Source organism: Gossypium hirsutum, chromosome A08, assembly GCF_007990345.1.
Source record: "Gossypium hirsutum isolate 1008001.06 chromosome A08, Gossypium_hirsutum_v2.1, whole genome shotgun sequence".
Lineage (NCBI taxonomy): Eukaryota > Viridiplantae > Streptophyta > Magnoliopsida > Malvales > Malvaceae > Gossypium > Gossypium hirsutum.
Genome location: NC_053431.1, coordinates 90965325 through 90988430, shown reverse-complemented (window position 1 = coordinate 90988430; position 23106 = coordinate 90965325). Strand labels below are relative to the sequence as shown.

At 34.4% G+C, this 23106-nt stretch overlaps 2 non-coding genes across 2 annotated transcripts; both read left to right on the top strand.

Annotated features, from left to right (window-relative positions):
* The first annotated feature begins 1721 nt into the window (after positions 1 to 1721).
* On the top strand, positions 1722 to 1828 carry LOC121205253 (small nucleolar RNA R71). The gene has a single exon (XR_005900338.1). It is a non-coding gene; the product is annotated as a small nucleolar RNA R71 (small nucleolar RNA).
* An 18941-nt stretch (positions 1829 to 20769) lies between these two features.
* Positions 20770 to 20876, top strand: LOC121205882 (small nucleolar RNA R71). The gene has a single exon (XR_005900955.1). It is a non-coding gene; the product is annotated as a small nucleolar RNA R71 (small nucleolar RNA).
* Positions 20877 to 23106: the final 2230 nt, after the last annotated feature.

The window sequence follows — 23106 nt, the reverse complement described above, 5'->3', positions numbered from 1 at the left end:
CGTATAGATATTTTCATGTACTTATTATAAATGTATCATTTTCTTATTTTTATTATTATGTACATACATTTTTCAATATTTATACATATATATGTATATGTTATGTATATATTTTAACATTACAAGTTAAATTTTTACTATCTTAGGTATATACTTCAAATACTATATATAGTCTATTTCAAACACTATTACTATTTATATATATATTACGTACATACTCTTAATACCATTATTATATGCGTATACATATACATTCACCATTTTCATTTCATGTTTAATTCTCGTATTACGTTTAATATCGCATACATCTTTATCATTTTTAAGGTTATTGTCACATTTATTATTTGCTTCAATATGTTTCTAGCTCTTTCTTTTATTTATTTTTATTTCATGTCAATTTGCTTTGCATTACTTCGAGAATCTTATTCTTATTTTCTAAATTAATTTCAATACATGAGGCAACGTATCGGTTTAACACTAAGTCGTTGATTTCATCGCTATGTTGGGTGAATCACATCGGCTCGTGTTCAAAACGGAATGCCTTTCTAACAAATCAAAATTTAAAAATTCTCGTCTTTTCAATCGGATCACGATTAAATGTTACGTTGAACTCGTATTTTTGAAAATCAAGACAACATGTGTTTAATAAAGATACCAATTTTGGGCGTCGCGAGGGTGCTAATACCTTCCTCGTGCGTAACCAACTCCCGAACCCTATTTTTTCTCTGGATTTTCACGTAGACCCAAATTCGGCCTTCGTTTTTGTTCAAGAATAAATCTTTTTGTTTAAGAAATAAATTCATTAGGTGTCCGATCACACCTATAAAAAAGATCGGTGGCGACTCCCTCTTTTTAATAAAACCGAAAGTCGATTTTTCAAATTTCAAATAATCACCTCAATTAGTGACCAAAGCGAAAATTTTTACGTCGCTACACACCACATTGTCTTGCCTAGGTTTCGGTTCATCCTCAACTAGCCCTTCATCATTGTGTACAGTAATTGCATGAAGTTTCTCTATTGGGTTAGTTTCAGTATTACTTAGTAGGTCACCTTGTGGTCATTCAGAGATCAACTTCGCAAGTTGTTCTATTTGAGTTTCGAGCCCTTGAATTGACGCTTGTTGATTCTTAAGTGCTATTTCGGTATTCTAAAAACGAGTTTTCGACACTGAGATAAATTTTTTTGTAAGCATCTCTTCAAGGTTCGATTTCTTCTCTTGTTGGTAAGGTGGTTGTTGAAAACCTAGAAGATATTGCGGCCTTTGATTTCCCTGACCACCCCATGAGAAATTGGGATGGTTCCTCCAACCTACGGGTTATTTTGAGGTCTAGAATTAGTACCCATATAGTGGACTTGTTCCTCATCGATGCTAGGGTTGAAGGATGGATAATCTGTGTTGTGCACTCCTCCTCCATTTGAATCACACCTCATCACTGGATGTACCTGAGTAGAACCATACAAACCATCAATCTTTTTATTTAAAAGTTCTACCTGGTTAGAGAGCATAGCGACCACGTCGAGGTTGAAAACACCAGCTGCTTTTGTCAGCTTTATTCTCATGACTTACCACAGATAGTTATTTAGTGACATCTTTTCAATAAATTCATAAGCCTCTTAAGGTTTCTTGTTGTTTAAAGTTCCACCGATGGCTGCGTCGATCAGTTGCCTTGTTGAAGGGTTCACACCGTTATAAAAAGTCTGAACCTATAGCCATAGAGGTAACCCATGGTGAGGGCACCTTCTCAATAAGTCCTTGTATCTCTTCCATGCATCATAAAGAGTTTCGAGATCTATCTGCACAAAATAAGAGATATCATTCCTTAATTTAGTTGTTTTAGTCGGTGGAAAATATTTAAGTAAAAATTTTTTGGTCATTTGTTCCCAACTGGTGATTGACCCTCGCGGTAACGAGTTCAACCACTGTTTAGGCTTATTCCTTAATGAGAATGGAAACAACCGAAGGCGAATGGCATCGTCAGAAATGCCATTGATCTTAAAGGTGTCACAAGATTCTAGAAAATTTTCTAAATGAGTGTTTGGATCCTCGTCCTACAAACCATCAAACTGAACAAACTGTTGTATCATTTGAATCGTGTTAGGTTTCAGTTCAAAATTATTTGCAGCAACAGCAGGTCTAACTATACTCGATTCAGTTCCTGTTAAAGTAGGTTTAGCATAATCATACATAGTACGAGGAGCAAGATCCTGATTTACTAGATTTACAGCAACCACAGGAGGTAACGGATTATTCTGATTATCATCCATCTCCTCGGTTATGGTATGGATATCGGCCTCTCGGTCTTCCTCTATGTATTGTAGGCTTTGCCTTATTTCTTTTCGATTTTTGCGAGCTATGCTTTCAATTTCGCTATCAAAAAGTAGAGGTCCTGACGGATTTCTTATAATCATAAACTATAAAAACCTGCCAGAAGTAGAGAAAAGAAAATTTAGTAAAAAAAATGAAATTGCAATGAAAATAAAGAATGGCTAAAGTAATAAAAATTAAGCGTTCCTAATATCTTAGTCCCCGGCAATGGCGCTAAAAGTCATTTGAATTGATTTATTCATGTTTATATGATATTGAATTGTGATAAATGCTTATAGAAGCTGAATATGTGAAATGGAGAAAGTTTCGATAATGTAACAACATCCGAAGGCCCCGTACGAACCATAGGAATAGTTAGGATACATATGTCATTACATAGGATTTCGATATTTGATTTCGTGTAAGACCACGTCTGGGACATTAGCATCAATTTGAGATTTACGTGTAAGACCATGTCTGGGACATCGGCATCGTATTTGATTTCGTATAAGACCTTGTCTAGGACAGTGGCATCGATATTTGATTACAAGTAAGATCACGTCTGGGATGTTGGCAGTTTACAAGTTTTCCAAGCAATCCGAGTATCCTTAATGATTCCAAACGGTTCAATGGGCACTTCGAGAAACGAATAACTATGTGAATGTATATCCGATTCAGGTACGTTTGAAATGTATAACATAATTGAGAATAAAAAGTAAGTACTTGTACAATTGTGTACATATGATATATGTAAGAGAATTATGGTTATATGAGCTATATGAGACTTATGGGTATGTGAATATATTTTTCCATAAGTTACATGAATGAATTGGTTCTAGAAATGTATTATGTGATAAGTTATTTGTATAAGGCTTACTTTGTGTGTTTTTCATCTGTTTTATAGATATCGAAGCTACCGAGAGCTCGGGGATCATCAAGGATCATCACTACACTATCAAACTTATCTTTGGTACCTTTTGAAAGTGTAAATATTAAAGTATGACATGTATAGTCTAGATAAATTAAGATATGTTTTTGAGTTATGAATATTTCGCCATGTGATATGGCTTGGTTTTGGTTGTGTTTATAAATGCCTTTGGAATATAATCTATGTGATGCAATATTGTTAATATGATGTGTTCTTGGATAGCCAAAGAGAATTGGTCAATTTGGTAAGATTATGGCATGAGATTGAATGAAGTAAATTGAGGTTATGTAATATATGTTTTGTTATGACTTTGGGTTATGAATTGGCATGATTTGGTATGGGTATAAGCATGAGATTGGTTGTTAATAATATGGCATGAATGATGTATGTTTTGGTTATGTATTGGTTGGAATTTGGTATGAAATGATTTGGTTTTGATCTTGTAGGGAGGACCCAAAATTAGGGTGGCAAGTTGGCCTTGTAAATGGTCTATTTTTGCCCACACGGGCAAGTGTCTCTGCCGTGTTGTTCGAGGGCTATTTCGAAATAAGCCTGGGTAGACCACACGGTCACACATACGGGCGTGTGCCAAGTCACGTGGCCAAGTCAATTTTGAGCATGGGCTAGACATACGGGCGCGTAACTGGCCGTGTGACCCAAGCCAGTAGCCTCCCTAATTTTCACACGGCCTGGTACACGGACATGTCTTGTGACCGTGTGGACAAGTTAGTATGTATGCTCTGTTTCGCCACAGCCTAGACACTCGGGCGTGTTTATTGCCGTGTGAGGCACACGGCCTGTTCACATGGGCGTGTAACCTCTGTAACTTAGAAAATTTATTTAGTTTCGAAAAATTTTGTATGTGTTTGGTTTAGTCCCGACCTCTTCCTAATGCATGTTTAGGGTCTCGTTGACCTAAGAAAGGACTTTATGCTAATATTTGACTTTGATATGAAAATGTGTAACTTTTGATTGTGAAATGTTTTGATATGTTCGATAATGCCTCTTAACCCTAGTCCGACGATGGATACAGGTTAGGGGTGTTACAATAATACAAAACAAGAAATAGTAAATAGAACATATACTCAGGTGACCACTATAGGTTTGATATGGTTCTACCTAAAGTAGGTTCTTTAGGGCTCATTATATGCGGTTCGGTTCTAAAGTAAAGGTACCTTAACCAGCAGATTCCTCGATCCTCACCCATTATAGGCTCATACGGACGGAGTTCAGTTTAGGAAAATACATTTCCCTATGGCTATACGAAGGTGAAGACCTCACGAAGCCATAGGTACGGATGTATCCCAAAAGTGATCCACTATCCTATACGGAGGTGAAGACCTCACGAAGGAATAGCTTTTCACTCCCACTTAAGAAGGGCAAAATGGAACAATTATGCCATGCAATGTGCGGAAATATACCAAGAGAAACTCGAACCAATAAAGCAGACATATTGACTCATTATATAACCCAAGATAATGAAAACATTTTTACCTCCAAAATAAAGTATGAAGGGTGAAAAGCAAGGATGAGATCGTTAATTTAAACCAAATTATTAATTTTTGACAAAAAAGACCAAAAAGTAATCAACTCGTGGCTTGACTCTTTTATTAGTCCCTAGTGGAGTGCCAAGCTGTTGAAACCTTTTGCTTTTTGAAATTGACTTTATTTTGAAAACGAAAATGGAGTTGCCACCAATCCTTTTTATTTAGGTGTGATTGGATTACCTCAAAATTTAATCATAAAAGGTTAGATTTACTAAAACAATGATTTTTGGCCTACAAAATCTAAGGAAATAGGTTCGGGAGTCGGTTACGTGTGAGGAAGGATTAACACTTTCTAACACCCAAAATTGGTACCTAGTTGATTACTTGATGTTTTGATGTTGAAAATTAAAAATTCAAATGGAATTTAAAATACAGTCCCTCTTTGCATCATGTTACTTGATGGTATTTAAAGAAATCCGATCTAAATTGAATTTTTAATAAGGATGCGTTCTCATTTTGAGTCGATCAAGACAAAAAATCATGTCCTGTAAGTTGGGGCACAAAATCTCAAATGCTCGAAATAAAGACGCTCTCCGTTTAATTATAGCCCAAATCTTACAATCTTATTTATTTTATAATTATTTTGTAAAAAAAAAGGGAGGGATATTCAATTATTTTAGTTCAAGGAAAAATTGTACCCCGTAAGTTAAGGGCACAATTTATCAAATCCTCAAAATAAAGAATATCACATTGGTTTTAATTTCTTCTAATGAGTTATATAAAAACGAACACATCACTTGATATGATATGCGATTGAGCATAATGCGGGAATGAATAAATATATCTAAGCATAATGGTCAAAATAATAATAAAATAAAATAACTACAAAAAATTAAATAAAGCATAGATTAAATTTGAAATGACTATCGTAAAATAATAATATAAGAACAAAATAATAGTAGGTACCATTATCAAATGGTGATGAAACAACTTTAAAAAAAATTGATGATGATAATAATAATAGTGACGATAATGATTTAATTAATGTCATGTTCAATAAAAAAAACAAAATGATAGTAGTAATGAATCAAGGATAAAGTAAAATTTGTTTAATTTAGAAGGTAAAAATGCACAATAAAAAAGAAATATAAATAATATGAACTTTAAGTATTAATAGAGGTAAAGAAATAATAAATAAATAGATAAATAAAATTCATAAAAAGGTGAAATTAAATAAATGAAAGATTGGATTGGAATTTAAATGAAATTAGAAGCATAAATTATAATAAAATTAATTAATTAATTAATAAGGCAGAATAAAGGACCAAAATAGAACGCGCGAAAAGGAGCAGGGATCAAATGGGAAATTATTCCCAAACCCATTAAACGCACCGTTTCCCAGAGGGACCAAAATAAAAAAAATCCAAAATTAAATGGTATAAATTTTAAAAAAGAAAAAAGACCAGAAATAGGATTGTATTGAAAAGCATTAAAAAGCGGAAGGACTAGGGCTGCAATTAGACCCTTGTCACAAAAACACGTGGATCCCTTGGAATCCGGGTCGGATCAGTGGGTCTAGCTTGAAACAGCACCGTTTTGGCGTCTGAAAGTTAAGCCCAAAAAACGACGCCGTTTTATAGGGCTATATAAAAAAAATCATTTGTACTTATTTCTGAAAAAAAAAACTTTGCTCTCTCATTTTTTCTCTCAATGCTTCCTTGTCTGGCCATGGGGCCGTTACCGATCCATCGTGGCCATTGATCACCAACGACGACGATCGTCGCCTCCAATGGACGAAGTCCAAAAAATACCTTTTTAGCCCCGATTTAACCCTTTTTAAACCTTTTTAACCCCGATTTGAAGTAAAAATAGCGAAACCCCAAGAAACCTTTAAGAAACCTTACGTCTGACGACGATATTGTCTTTCATCGGAGATAGTGGCCTGGCCTCGTACGGCGAAGAACACAACGGCACAGGTAAGAAATAATCATTTTATTTATATTTTCATAAAAATAAATAAATAAAACGAACTACCTTTTTTCAAAACTTGTTGTTTTTTTTTCTTTTTATTTTCTCTATTGTTCTTCTATTTCAAAAGAAAAAGATCCTCCTCTTTCATGTTACAAAAATCAGTTTTTATAACTGAGATAATATTACAATATATGTTTTTCGATTGCTTGTTTCTGCTTCTTTTCCCTTTTGTGTTTCTTGTAGGGGTTGTGGAAGTCATCGTGGTTGCTGCTACCCTTTTGGTGCAAAGGGGGAAGACTTTGGGTGCTACGTCCACTGACATGTCAGGGAACGGCACGGCAAAGGGGCTAGGGTTTTAGGTTTCTTGAAAAAAATTTAGGTTATGGCCTTAGGTTAGTAGTTTGAGCTTGTAATTTGGACTGGCATATTTTATAAATAGACTTTTTATTTATTTTTTATTTTATTTTATTTATTTTTATTTTGGAATTATGGGCTGGGCAAAATTGGGTTGCTACATAAGTGACTTCACAGGCAAAGTGAAAGGAGTTGTTCTTGGAAGTGTCGAGGTAGTTGATTTTACAAGATTTCCATGCCATAACTTTTTTTTTTCCGTTTTTGGCAAGAGATTTTCTTGCCAATTAGCATTGTTGGCTGGATAGTTGAAACTGTCTGCTAAATATGGGGTATTTGTGAGAGAAGTCTGAGAATATAAAATGTAAAGTATGGTGGGAGTGTTAGGATAAAATATAAATATTTCAACACAACTAAAATAATATCTGTAACAAGGATGGTAAATATAGATATCGTTTGTGAGTTTTAAATAAAAGTTTAGATTGATTTTTGAAATTCCAACTTTCCATATAGGAGATGTTGGTTAAATAAAATATCCCTCCTCACCCCCTACCTTGTAACAAGGTTAATCTGCACAAAAATGCCACCATATGGCTACCTAGTTTGATCAAGTCATTCATGTGCTGTGAGAAAGAATGGGTGAAATTATTTCTGGAATCCAATAATAATCTAAACCAGTTCCTTGTGTAGTTGTTTTTCGAAACATGATCTTGTTTTGTAGGGAAGCGGCTGCAAATATTGTAATATGTCTGGTAAGCTTTTTGTTAAATAAAAAACCTATAAATCTTAATTTCAAATCATTCATAAGAAGAGAGGATAGAGATATCTTAGTGTCACGGTACTAGATTATTTAGCCCCATGACAAAAGCACTAATAAGATTTTATTTAAATAAAAATCATATGCCATTACATTACCAGGCTTGATTGACAAATACCATCCATGTTAATTACATATATTTTTTATTTGCTATTACTTTATTTTCTGTTTTTATATTATATCAAGATTATTAGTTTAGCTGTAAATACTTTATATGATGTAGCCATAAATTTTTTATATTCCTTGGGCTGCCCAATTGAAATAGAGTTTGCAATTTAAGGTTAAACTGTTTTTTTCATAAAATTTAATAATTGAATCGTAACTTAAATCACATCCCATAGGAATATACAAAATTGTTTATGAATAAGACTCGGTCAAGTTAACGTAGAAGTTATTTATCCAAGATCTACACCTAGCGTGTAAAATTTTTTATTTTTTATTTATATCCATTGTAATGTATAAAATATATTAAACTATTGTATATTTTATATTAATATTTATATATTTTATAATTATTTTTTAACAAAATAAACTTATTTAGTTGATTTTAATTTAAAATATTTTAAACTTAAAATCAATTTAATTCAAACTAAATTCATCAATTTAATAATTAATGGCAAAATCCAACCACTTTACCAAATCTAATTGGAAGACATGCTATGGTTAACAATGTTTGTACCTTTGAATAATTAGTTATTTTGCCTTCCACCTTTATTAAAAATATCATTTTAATTTTATATTTAATTTTTTTTTATCTTTTTTAATCTTTGAATTTGCGCTGCTTACCAAATTACCCTAAATAGATAAAAAATTAACGCCTATTAACTTTGCTAACGTGCACCCACATAGCAATCCAAGTATATGCCATATCATCAATTAATTAATTTATAAAAAAGTAAATATATTTTTTTATAATTTTAATAATAATATTTAATGTTCTAGTAATTTTTTTAAAATTTAAAAAATCATTAATTGTTTATGTGCATCCACATGGCAATTCACGTATATACCCACATCACCAAAGCTAATGTCTATTAACTTTTCCATCCATTTTGGGATGATTTGACAAATAATGCAAGTTTAATAACTAAAAATGACGAAAAATTTAATAAATAACTAAAAAGATTTTTTTTTTAAATTAGATGGCCAAATAAATCATTATAGCCAAAAAAAATTTGTGAAATTTATGTCAAAATCAAATAATTTTTTAATTAACAAGAAAAGAAAAAAAGAAAAAGAGCTTTGTTGGGATATTAACCCAAAAATCAAACATCATCTTTCCCACTTGAACAAAGAAAAATGATTAACGAAATATTAACGTCCTTATCTAAATTTTGGAGTTTATTAATTAAAAAATGGTTAATCTCACGTTAATCTAACTTCTTTTCTTTTGTCATACGAACTTTTTACGTTAACTTGGTTCACAGATAACATCAGACAATACATTTATCTCTTTGGACTTTACACTTTCCACCACCCTTAATTGTAATATCTATATTATTCATAACCTTTCGCTTGAGTTTACAGATCAGTTAATTTAATAATAAAAGAAATCAATTAAAATTTTGAATTGCGAAATAAAATCTAACGGTATTTAATTTTTTTTAATAATCATTTTATATGTTTTAATCTTATCTGCTTTTTTAGACACAATGCCTAGAACTACCCATAGTCTCCCCAACTCATAAATAGGAAAATAATTCGGTTTAGCGCACTCAAACCCACATTCTTTTGTATTAACAATAATATTCATGATAATTCAATTATTTAAGTTTTAAATTTATTATATTTAAATTAAACATTTTTAGGGATAAATTAAAACTTTTTTTTCCTGAAAAGTTGTTTTCACCCATTTTATAGTGTGATAAATTTTAAAATACTAGGAATACAGTATGCGTGGCTTTATAAAGTAACTATTTAATATATCAAATTCTATTATTTTTATTTCCTAAGATTTTAATTTTTAATTATATGAAATTTTGCATTTCATAAAATTTAGGAATTTAGTTTATTTACAAAGGCTATATTGACTTTTTAAATTTTATTAAATGTAAAATAATATTTGATATATATATTTGAAATTATTTTTTTAAATTTTATTAAGTAATTAAATATTTAAGTATACAATTTATCAATATGTTTTAACTACAATATTGTAAATTTCTTTCAAAAGTATTGAGAGAATAATAAATTTTAAAAAATTCTCACAATTGAAATATAAATGAAAAAATATCAATAAATATAATTTACTAATTAATACTTAAAATTTAAAATGCATAAATGCTAAAAATAGTAACCGCAAATCTAATACTATCAATATATGAGCATTTAGAAATTTATTGCCTAACAATAATTTTATTAAAGTAAAAAATAAAAACCAATAAACTTTGGTTAAATTATCCAAATTACCTTGATTTATTCAATGTAGAATGCAAAATATTACATCTACATAGATATAAATTGAAATTGTCCAAATCACACTTATTTTTATATAAAAAGCTATTAACAATATTTAATTTAAATAAAATTCTATCTCCCATTACATAATATATCCTATATGATATGAAATAAAATATCTAGTACCAATTTAATATTACTATTATCAAAATCTTTTTGGAAATCGACTTTTATTTCTTAAAAAAAATGAAGATGTAAGTCGCCACCAATCACTTTCACGAGGTGTGGTCGGATCACCTCATAATTTAATCATCTTAATAAGAGGTTTGATTTATTAAAACAATGTTTTTCGGTCTACAAAATCCAGAAATGGGTTCGGGAGTCGGTTACGCATGAGGAATGATTAGCACCCTCGTGACGCCCAAAATTGGTATCTAATTGATTACTTGATGTCTTAGCATTGAGAATTGAAAGTTTGAAAAGAATTTAAAGCACAATCCCACCTTGCATAATGATTTTTTTTAATTAAAATCACTTAAGTAAATTAAAACTTGTGTAAAAGTCCTCTTTATCTCGAGGTAACCAAAACGTAAAGACCACGTCCCGTAAGTTAGGACACGATATCTCAGATCCTCGAAAATAAGCTTGTCCATTATTTAATAACTATTTAAATCTCACGAGTTTTAGTTTAAAAATGGATATTTGGTTATCTAGGTTTAAAGAGAAAGTCGAACCCCGTAAGTTAGGGCACAACTTCTCAAATCTCCAAATATAGAACATTGCTTTGATTTTAAAAATTTTCCCTTTTTTATGCATCAAGTAAAAACGAATGTAACATTTAAAGTAATGTGCATTTAACTTATTTAGGCATAGTTTAGAAACGGATAAATATATTTAAACACGGTTTGTGGCATGGTTGTAGCAAAAATAAAATAAAATGCTAGTATAATAGAATGCTTATTAAAAACTAAATTGCTATACGAGTTCAAATAATATTATAAATAAGATATAAGAAATGAAATAATAGTAGCGATAGTAATAATAATGTATCATGAATAATATAACTGTAATAATAATGATGATAATTTTGTTTGGTGGCAACAAGAATAATAATAATCATAATACCATAATAAAATAAATGAGGTAACTCAAAATAAAATAAAAATGGAAGCTGCATGATTAAAAAGATCAATAGAGATAACGTGAAAGTGCCAAGAATGATAAAAGAAATAATAAAATAATAAGAACAAAAAATAAAAATAAAATAATAATGGCAATAATAATAAATTAGGAAAAAATGTACAAATAAAAGATTGTAAACAATCTAATTTTTAAGTATATAAAAAATAAAGAAGTAATAAACAAATAAATAGAAAAATAGAAAAAAAAAACAGCTTGTAAAAGGTTGAATTTAAAAAAACAAAGGATTAAATTGAAATTTAAATGAAATTAAGGGGGCATAAATTGTAAATAATAAAAAAATAAACTAATAAAATAGAAAAAAAGACCAAAATAACATGCGCGAAAAGAAACAGGGACGAAATGAGAAATTATCCCAAACTTCTTTATGTGCACCGTTTCTCAGAAGGACCAAAATAAAAAATTTAAAATTAAACGGGATAAATTTAAAAGGAAAAAAAAAATAGGACTATATTGAAAAATGTTTAAAAAGCAAAAGGACTTGGGCTGTAATTAGGCCCTCGTTGCGAAAACACGCGGACTTTGCCAACGTTTAGATCGAATCTCGGGTTGGCCCCAAAACGACACCATTTTGGGGCGTTTAGAGTCATGACGAAACTACGTCATTTAGGGCCTCTATTTAAGCAAAAAATGTTTCAAAAAAAATCATTTCTAAAATTTTTTTATTTTAAAAACTACTTTGCTTTCTTTTTTTTTTCTCTCTGAAAGGGTCTTTGAGTCTAGCCATAGGAAAAGCGAGCCTTCGTCGTGGTCGCCAGTCGCCGACGATAGTGACACTGTCTCCGGTGGCTAAAAATTTTCCAAAAACCCTCCTTTAACCCCCTTTTTTGCAAGGACTGCAATTTTGGTTTAAAATCCTTAAAATCTTGGCAAAATCGGGCCGAAAGTAAAGAGACCTTTCGGCTTCTTTTTCTCTCCGACGGGGCCCTCAACGGAGTCCTAGAGGAACTCTGAAGCTTCTCAAGCTGGAGACGACTCTCATTGACGGCAGAAATAGGTAAAAAATATCCCCTTTTTCTATTTTACTTTATTTATTTCGAAAAAAATAAAAATAAATAAATCGAAGAAAGAATCACCTTTTGTATTAAGTTTTTTTTCTATTTTAATTACTTGTCTCTGTAAAAAAAATATGGTTTTTATGGCTTTTATAGCCAAATACATTACATCGAATTGTTGTTTTTTATTGTTTTTCTACTGTTCTTTGCAACTGTTCTTTGCATGTTTGTCTCTATCCTTGTGTTTTCTTTTTGCAGGTGGTGGTGGAGCCAATGGTGGGGAGAGGCGCTCCCTTGCTATTTTGGTGAAATGGTGGCAGACCTTGGGCGGCGTTCGTGCTGACATGGCGAAGGCATAGGAGCGGCGGTGGCTAAAAGCTTAGAAGAATTAGGGCTTTTTATTTTAGGTTTAGGGGACTTGGGCTTGGGCTTATGTAATTGGGTATTTAGGTTTTTTTGTAAATGGATTGTTTTTTTTAATTGGACTTTATTATTTTTTGTGGGCAGAATTGGACTTTTACAGCTACCCCTCTTTGCTCGTTGTCATGTAACGAGAATGGAGCAAAGACTTTAAGAAGGACCAATTTTGTCTAGTCCTGCTGAATCTCGACTTCTTTGATGCTTCTTTTCTTCAAGTAGCCTCATTCTAACCCACTGCAGCTTCAGGGGTATAGGAAGTGTAGTTTCAATCTACTCTGCTGCAACTTCAGGGAGATAAGATTTGTATCTTCAATCTGCTCCACTGTAATTTCACGGAGATAAGATCTGTAGCTTGTAGTTTTAATCTGTTCCACTGTAACTTTTGGGAAATAAAACTTACTATGGTAGATTTAATCCGACCCACTGCAACTTCAAAGGTATAAGATTTGTTGCTTCAATCTGCATCCATTGTAACTTTAGGGAGATAAGATTTGTAGCTTCAATCGGCTCCACTGCAACTTCACGGAGATAAGACTTGTAACTTCAATCTACTCCACTGCAACTTCAGGGAGATTAGTGATACGTGATATTTGTGATAGGTTTTAAAAATTTATGAATGAATCGTTCTTGAGACTAACTTATTATCACGATTAAGGCAAGTGTACCTATCGAACAGTAGTATAGTTCAGCAAGACCGGATTGTCGAACCCAAAGGAACTACGAGTACTAGTATTTACTTCCTTTTTATTATCTAACCTAAAAATTAAGAGGTTTGGTTATCTAAACTAATTACTAAACTAAGAATGCACAGAAAGAACGTTTGGGAAAATACTTTTGGGAAATTTCGATTGATTAAGACAATACCTAAGGAAAAATCCACCTAGATTTCACTTGTTATTTGACTCTGAATCAGACCATTTATTCATTTGACTTGATCCGTAGAAATCCCTAAGTTGTATTATTATCTCTCTCGAGACTAATAACATCTAAGCCTAGGTTGAATAATTTAAATCTATTTCTAATAAACACCCTAGAATTGCATTAACTCGATCTATGGATTCCCTTATTAGGTTTTACCCTAATTCGGCAAAATCTTATCACCCTATCTCTAGGCGTGCAATCAACTCCGCTTAATTATGACAAATTTACTCTTAGACAGGGTCTATTCCTGCTATGAATAAGAGCTTAACTTGAATCAATATCCTGGAATATCAAAACAAGAATTAAGAACACATAATTAAGAACAAGTCAAATATTTATCATACAATTCGGATAATAATAAAAAGATCCATCTTAGATTTCATTTCCCTTAGGTATTTAGGGGGTTTAGTTCATACTTATGAAAGAAAACATCTCAAAAGCATAAAGATAACAAAACTTAAGAAAACCCAAAACTCCTGAAGGAACTTGAAGGGAGATCTTCAGTCTTGATGATGAATCCGACTTCTGAGATGGATCAATTAGCTTTCCTTGAGTAATTCCTTACTTCCTACTCTACGTCCCCCTTCTTAAATGCCTCCTCAGGTGTTTAAATAAGCTTTTGGATGCCTAAGAGCCCTAAAAATTGGCTTTTTTCGAATAGGACTATACTTGGGCTCGGCAAGGACACGCCCGTGTGACACGCCTGTGTACGATTACTCCAGCCCGTGGTCAAGGCTGTTGAATAGGCACAGGCATGTAGTCTACCTATGTAAGTCGTGCTTCAATCTTGCCAAATGGACACGGCCGTGTGACACACCCGTGTGAGGAAGTCCAAGCCGTGCTGATTTCTCACATGCGTCCATTTTCTCTGTTTTCGGCCTGTTTCTCGCTCTTTTTACTTTCCTATGCTCTCCTAAGTATAAAACATGAAATTAAAGGATTAGGAGCATCGAATTCACCAAATCTAAGGAGAAACCATTCATAAATGGGCTAAGCATGGGATAAAAATATGTATAAATTACGGTTTATCAAATACCCCCACACTTAAGCATTTGCTTGTCCTCAAGCAAAAATCCTCAACTCATAATCAAAATAAATTCTTCTCAATTTATAATCCCTATCAATAATATCTCAAAATAATCCAAAGTACTTATACATTGAAAATTCAACTAAAAGTACATCAAAGTTTCAATCATTCCAAGTTGAGCATTTTATCACCAAAACATAGGTGTCTCCCCTCATCTAAGTGATTACCTTTGATCAAAATATCACAGAGTTTAACATCCTCACTAAAGATTCACTCAAATCACTCAAGGTGTTTAAGGACATCAATTAAAGTACTCATTAGTCAATATGAAAAGCTATTGCCATAGGCTTGCTTGAAAATCAAATCTCCACCACTATATATTGAGCTGATACATCAATCAGAAAGGTCTTTTAGAGGGTTGTAACGTGGCTTTGGTTAGGGGGTATGGTCACAAGCTGAAAGAAGATGTTAGAATCGAGATTGAATTAAAAAATTACCTAGCTAGAAAAATAACTAGTCATCAGTTGAATATAAGTGAGCTTCTTCTCAGAATATGGAATTAACACTCAAGCTCAAAAATGACGAATTACTACTAATATGAATGTAAGTATTGTTTTTTTTTAAGAACAAGTCAAATATTTAGAAGAACAAAACATAACTAAGCAATTTGTTCAAATCAAATCTCGACAAAAATAGGGATCAAATTAGGGGATTTCAACAATAATGGGTTATGGGTTAATATTAAGGGTAAATCAATTAATGGCTTGTTAGGCTCAAAAGGCATTCACTAAGGGTTAATTATGGAGGTAGGATTTTGTGGAGTGAGTGGGTTAAACCTAAGTGCCTTTATCATCTTAACATATCAAATCAAATGGTGTGGTCTTGACATGCATAATCAAGCAAGTTCTAGAATAACAAATCAAAACTGATGCACCCATAATGAAAGTGAGCATGAAAGGAATAAAATATGCTCTAAAGGCTCAAGATCTCACAAAAATTATGGCTTTTTGATGTTTAAACTTGTGAATTTCAACTCAAGATAATACCTAAACTTAGGGAAACAACCTCAAAGTTTTTAATTCTTCAAAAATCAACTCATCATGCTTGATTCCCTAATGTCTTGAAGTTTAAACAATCAATGCATAATTGCCTATGTTTTAATTCAAGACATATCAATAAAAATCATAAATTAATTAAAATTCATTCTAATAGTGATATGAGTGATTCACGTGAGAATAAGACAAATTCAGGGATTTCTAATGATGATATGAAAGACCCCCCACACTTAAGATGTACATTGCCCTCAATGTACAAAGATAGATATATCGAAAAGTATAGATATATAATCATAAGAGAGGGAGAGAGGTGAAACTTCCTGAATTATGAATGGACTCCTTGAATTGGAGTTATGGAGAATAATCAGCCAATGTAATAATGAGAGTGGAAGAGGATACTCCGGTGGTGGTAGAGGTTCATTAGTCAATAAGTTCTGCGCCAAAAGAATATTATATCTGGTGGTGGCTATGGTCGTGGTCGAGCAAGTCATGGCAGTCGTGGAGAACCTTTCTGAGTGGAGTTTTTGGTTTCTATACGATGATGAGCATTGGGGCTCTTTATAACTATGATAGAATCAGAAACTTTTTAGGGAATATAATGAAGCATAATTACTCGTAATGAAAAAGCCAAATTATAAATTATTCAATAAAAATTATAAAAACTAAAATTAAAATAATATTAAAGGAAAATTAAATAAAAAAGTACTTAATTAAGATATATAAAGATAAAAGTGAAAATAAAAATAAAAAAAATAAAAAGTTTTTAAACATCGTCATCGCCGGATGGTTCGCGAGGTGGTGGTGGTGGCGATGAGATGTGGAAGTACCGAAAAATCTGATGTAGAGTCGCATCAATATGATCAAAGCGCTGAAAACATCGATGCTCAAATCGTGTAAGGCGTTCAGAGATGTCAGAATATAAAGCCGCCGCATGAACTAGACAATGGATGGGTGTTGGTTGAGACGGTGGGTCCTCATGACGTGGAGGGACATCATCACTAATGTCCTTTGGGTCCTCCTCCTCGGTGGACTGGACAAGGCGGTACTGAGGAGGGTAGGTGCCACGTCATTTCTCAATCATTCTTATGCTTAGCATGCTCAAAATGCCCCGTGGGGACATCTGGCCGATGAGAGTGAGGGAGGATGATTGTGCTGCTGTGTTGAGGAGCCCGAAGTGCCGAGCCAATCGAGTCACATAGGGCCTGATAGAGATGACCCCTCTCCTCTATTGCTCCGTCTGATGGCGGATGGCGGGGCAATGAAGTAAGCAAGGTCGAGGACGTGCCCATTCGCCATGCTCCATAAGAAATAGGCGTCGTGGGTGATAACGATGCTAGTGCTCTCTCGTCTCCCTGTCAGAGTGTGAGCCAAGATGGCATATAGATACCTCAAGGATGGAGGGAGAGCCGATGTCTTGGAGTGGCTAGGATCGTAAATGGCCGAGGCAGGGACGAGGTCCCTCCAGCATTTTGAGGGGGAGTAGTGGATGTGGTGGTGGAGGGTGTTGAGCTCATTATCATCCATGAACTCCTCCGTGTATAGCTCTAGTACAATTCCGAGCTCGGGTATGCTCAACTAGCGTACTAGACCACCAAGGCGGACCTGGACCGTTTCAGGATTGTCGAAGTTTGTCATGACAGTCTGAAGATGGAACGTCGAGCAAAGTTCCAATGTGAACTCGAGATACATCGGCTCGACGATCTCAAAGAAGAGCCCCCACGGGTCAGTCGTTAGGAGGGCTCGGACCGTTTCAGCCAAATGAATCTGTTCTAGTGCGGTCCAGTCAATGCGGCGGCCCACACCTAGGGGCCGGGCTCGTAATATCTGATATAATTCCTCTTGGGGTCCCAAGGAAACCTGGAGGAATGGGTGCCTAATATCCGTGGTAGGACTAGAGGATGATGCTGCTCCTTTTCTCTTTTTCGAAGTGGGGACAATGATTTTCTTTCCTCGTGAGGATGGCATAGTATATCTGTAGTGAACAAAAATTGAAGTTTAACCAATATGCCCCAAGAATAGTATGGAAAATAAATACTAAATATGAATATTTCATTAGATTTTCATACTAGATGATACAAACTAAAACAACTAAATATATCAAGTTATAGGATTATGGGAATAGTGTAACGGGAATATGAATGAATGCATGTGGGTAAGCATAAATTTCATGGAAACAAGGAAAAATGAAAGAGTATAGCATAATGTAGTAACTAAAATGACAAAATTTTTATAAACGAAGCATGAGTATTTTAATATTCTAACTATGAATATTCATTCAAAATAGTTCAATAAAGCAGAGAAATCATGAAATAAGCAACATATTTAAAGAAAAAATAGAGAGAAAAGAGTAAACAAACGCAAACGAAAGAAGCTTGGGGCATCAGAATCGGTGTTGTAGGCGGCGCAGGGGCGTGGGGGTATAGATTTTGGGGCACACAGCCGTGGGACACACCCGTGTGGCCTAATTTTTTCCCGTGTGTTTCGCGAATTTTGAATTTGGGCGCGTCTGACATTTAGCCCACACCCGTGTTCTTGGGGCATGTGGGTACACACGGCCGTGTTGCACAGCTGTGTCTTGCTTCGTTCACTTTTCTCACGCCCGTGTTGATTTTACAGATTCACCTACTGGTGATGGGCACGGGTGTGCCGCACGCCCGGGCTAATTTGACAGGTTCGCCCACGGTTTTAAGGCACGGGCGTGGCGACTTATCGCTTCCCGTGTTGGGGAAAAAATTTTGCCCTATTTTCACACTGCCTAATGCACGCCCGTGTGCCTGGCCGTGTGGTCTTCAGAAAGCCTGCGTTCCATGATTTGGTTAGTATGTTAGATGTTAAAAGCTAAAACTTAAATAAATCATTACTGTTAGTGCTCGGGTTGCCTCCCGAGAAGCGCTTATTTATAGTCTTAAGCTAGACTTACCTCTCTTCTGCATGGTCAAGGTGGTGCGAGGAGTTTACACTCCTCATCCCTACTATCATCTTTATCAACATAAGGTTTAATATGGGTATTGTTTACCTTAAATGTGCCGAATTTTGGATGAATTACCTCGACTGTACTATATGGGAAAATACTGAGTACCGTAAAAGGAATTTCTTCATTAGGTTCAGGAGTAACAATGCAAGGATCTACTGCATCTAGTAGTACTTTGTCTCCAACCTTAAGTTGATTTGGTGAGGTATTGAGCGTGTCCTGGCTCGATTTTGGTTCATCGGGTGTTCTCGATTCCTGTGTCCGCCATTCATCTAGCTCCTCGATTTGTAGCCTTCGTTCTTCATAGATAGGTCCTTTGTTGTTGTTTAAACACGGCTCATATGCGTTCTTCGAAACTATTTCTTGTATAGAGGGTTTCACCACATGATCAATACTAGTAGAATGATTTATACAACCACCTTCGATTTTTGATGTGTTACTCGAATTACAAGTTTCGTCTTCTACACGAAGTGTGAGTTCACCTGTACCAACATCAATAATGGTTCTAGCAGTCGCTAAAAAGGGTCGTCCTAAAATCAAAGGTGCGTTACTATCCTCTTCCATATCTAGAACAACAAAGTCTACTAGGTATATAAATTTATCGATCTTAAAAAGAACATCTTCAATGATACCCATAGGAAATCAAATGGTTTTATCAGCCAATTGAATGCTCATCCTAGCTTGTTTGGGTTTCCCAAGACCTAGGTGTTTAAACATTTTATAAGCCATAACATTAATGTTTGCCCCTAAGTCAGCCAATGCATTATGAACATCTAAACTACCAATTAAACAAGGAATTGTAAAACTCCCTGGATCTTTCAATTTGGTAGGTAACTTATTCTGTAATATGGCTGAGCAATCTGCATTCAACTCCACATGCGATGCCTCATCCAACTTCCATTTGTTTGTTAGAAGCTTCCTTAAAAATTTGACTACGTCTGGCATCTGCGAGAGAGCTTCAATAAGCGGTAAGTTAATATGTAATTTCTTTAATAGTTTAAGGAATTTACCAAATTGTTCATTTGTACGGTCTTTCCTTGTCGCATTGGGGTATGGCACCCGTGGTTTGTACTCTTTACTTACCATTTCCTAGTCATTGTGGTCCACCTCACCCTTACCTTTACTTACCACGGTTTCCTATCTCTGCTCTGGTTTAGGTGCAACTAACCCTTCCTCATCTTGAATGGTAATTGCATTGATTTGCTCCCTTGGGTTAGATTCAGTGTTACTCAGCAGGCTACCTTGTGGTCGTTCGGATATCAATTTAGTGAGCTGACCAATCTGAGTTTCGAGCCCTTAGATCGACGCTTGTTGATTTTTAAGTGCTGTCTCGGTATTCTAAAAATGAGTTTCTAACACTGAGATAAATTTTGTTAGCATCTCCTCAAGGTTCGGCTTTTTCTCTTGTTGGTAGGGTGGTTTTTGGAAGCCTGGAGGTGGTGGTTTCTAATTCCCTTGGCCTCCCCATGAGAATTTGGATGGTTCTTCCAACCTGCATTGTAAGTATTACTCTAAGAATTATTTTGAGATCGAGGATTATTACCTATGTAATTTAATTACTCGTTCTCCATGTTGTGGCCATAGGGTAGGTATTCTGAATTGCTTGATCCACCTCCACTTGCTTCGCACTGCATTACTGGGTGAACCTGTGAAGAACTAAGAAAACCATCAATTTTCTTATTCAAGAGTTCTACCTGATTAGAGAGCATGGTGATCGAATCGACGTTATAAACACCTGCTATTTTCATTGGCTTTGTCCTCATGACTTGCCATTGATAGTTATTTAGTGACATCTCCTCTATAAATTCATAGGTATCTTCAAGTGACTTATTATTGATGGTTTCGCCAGTAGCTGCGTCAACCATTTGTCGAGTCGAAGGATTCAGGCCATTATGAAAGGTTTGAACCTGTAGCCAGAATGGTAACCCATGGTGAGGGCATATTCTCAAGAGGTCCTTATATCTCTCCCATACATCGTAGAGTGTTTCTAAATCCATCTGCACAAAAGAAGAGATATCATTACATAATTTAGCCGTTTTAGCCGGCGAAAAATATTTTAATAAAAACTTTTTGGTCATTTGTTCCCAAGTAGTGATTGACCCCCGTGGTAACAAATTCAACCACTGTTTAGCTTTGTTTCTCAATGAAAAGGGGAATAATCGAAGGCGAATGGCATTGTCAAAAATACCATTAATTTTAAATTTATCACATAGTTTCAAAAAGTTTGCCAAGTAAGCGTTGGGATCTTCGTCCTGCAAACCATCAAACTGAATAAATTGTTGTATCATTTGAATTGTGTTAGGTTTCAGTTCAAAAGTATTTGCAGCTACAGCAGGTCTAACTATGCTCGATTCAGTTCCTGTTAAAGAAGGTTTATCATAATCATACATAGTGCCCGGAGTAGTATTCTAATTAACAGAAATCGCAAGAGGTAGCGGATTTTCTTGGTTTTCAACCATCTCATCGGTTGTGGTTGAAGTATCGTCCTCTTGCTCTTCCTCTGTGTATCATAAGCTTCGCCTTATTTCTCTTCGGTTTCTGCGAACTGTGCGATCGATCTCACTATCAAACAGTAATGGTCCTGACAAGTTTCTTCTGGTCATAAACTAGAAAAACATGTCAGAAGAAAATAAATGAAGAATTAGAAAAGAAAATAAAAATTTAAATTGCAATAAAATTAAAATGGCTAAAGTAATAAAAATCAAGTGCTCCTAATATCCTAGTTCCCCGGCAACGGCGCAAAAAACTTGATACTTGATATTCGTGACAGGTTTTAAAGATTTATGAATGAATCATTCTTGAGACTAACTTATTATCACGATTAAGGCAAGTGTACCTATCGAACAGTAGTATAGTTCAGCAAGACCGGATTGTCGAACCCAAAGGAACCACGAGTACTAGTATTTACTCCCTTTTTATTATCTAGCTTAAAAATGAAGAGCTTTGGTTATCTAAACTAATTACTAAACTAAGAATGCACAGAAAGAAAATTTGGGAAAATACTTTTGGGAAAATTCGATTGATTAAGACAATACCTAAGGAAAAATCCACCTAGACTTCACTTGTTATTTGACTCTGAATCAGACGATTTATTCATTTGACTTGATCCGTAGAAATCCCTAAGTTATATTATTATCTCTCTCGAGACTAATAACGTCTAAGCCTAGGTTGAATAATTGAAATCTCTTTCTAATTAACACCCTGGAATTGCAATAACTCAATCTATGGATTCTCTTATTAGGTTTCATCCTAATCCGGCAAAATCTTATCACCCTATCTCTAGGCGTGCAATAAACTTCGCTTAATTATGACAAATTTACTCTTAGATAGGGTCTATTCCTCCTCTGAATAAGAGCTTAACTTCAATCAATATCCTGAAATATCGAAACAAGAATTAAGAACACATAATTAAGAACAAGTCAAATATTTATCATACAATTCAGATAATAATAAAAAAGATTCGTCTTAAGTTTCATTCCCCTTAGGTATTTAGGGGGTTTAGTTCGTACTTATGAAAGAAAACATCTCAAAAGCATAAAGATAACAAAACATAAGAAAACTCAAAACTCTTGAAGGAACTTGAAGGGAGATCTTTAGTCTTGATGATGAATCCGGCTTCTGAGATGGATCAATCAGCTTTCCTTGAGTAATTCATTGCTTCCTACTCTGCGTCCCCCTCTTAAGTGCCTCCTTAGGTATTTAAATAGGCTTTTGGATGCCTAAAAGCTTTAAAAATTGGCCTTTTTCGAATAGAACTATACTTGGGCTCGGCAGGGACACGCCCGTGTGACACGCCCATGTGTGATTACTCCAGCCCATGGTCAAGGCTATTGAATAGGCACAGACATGTAGTCTACCTGTGTAAGTCGTGCTTCAATCCTGCCAAATAGACACGGCCGTGTGACACGCCCGTGTGAGGAAGTCCAGGCCATGTTGATTTCCCACGTAGGTCCATTTTCTCCATTTTCAGCCCGTTTCTCGCTCTTTTTACTCTCCTATGCTCTCCTAAGTATAAAACATGAAATTAAAGGATTAGGAGCATTGAATTCACCAAATCTAAGGAGAAACCACTCATAAATTGGCTAAGCATGGGATAAAAATATGTATAAATTACGGTTTATCAATTAGATTTATAGTTTAATCTGCTCTACTACAACTTCAAAGAGATAAAATTTGTGGCTTCAATCTACTCCACTGCAACTTCAAGAAGATAAGACTTGTAGCTTCAATTTGGTCCACTGCAACTTCAAGGAGATAAGA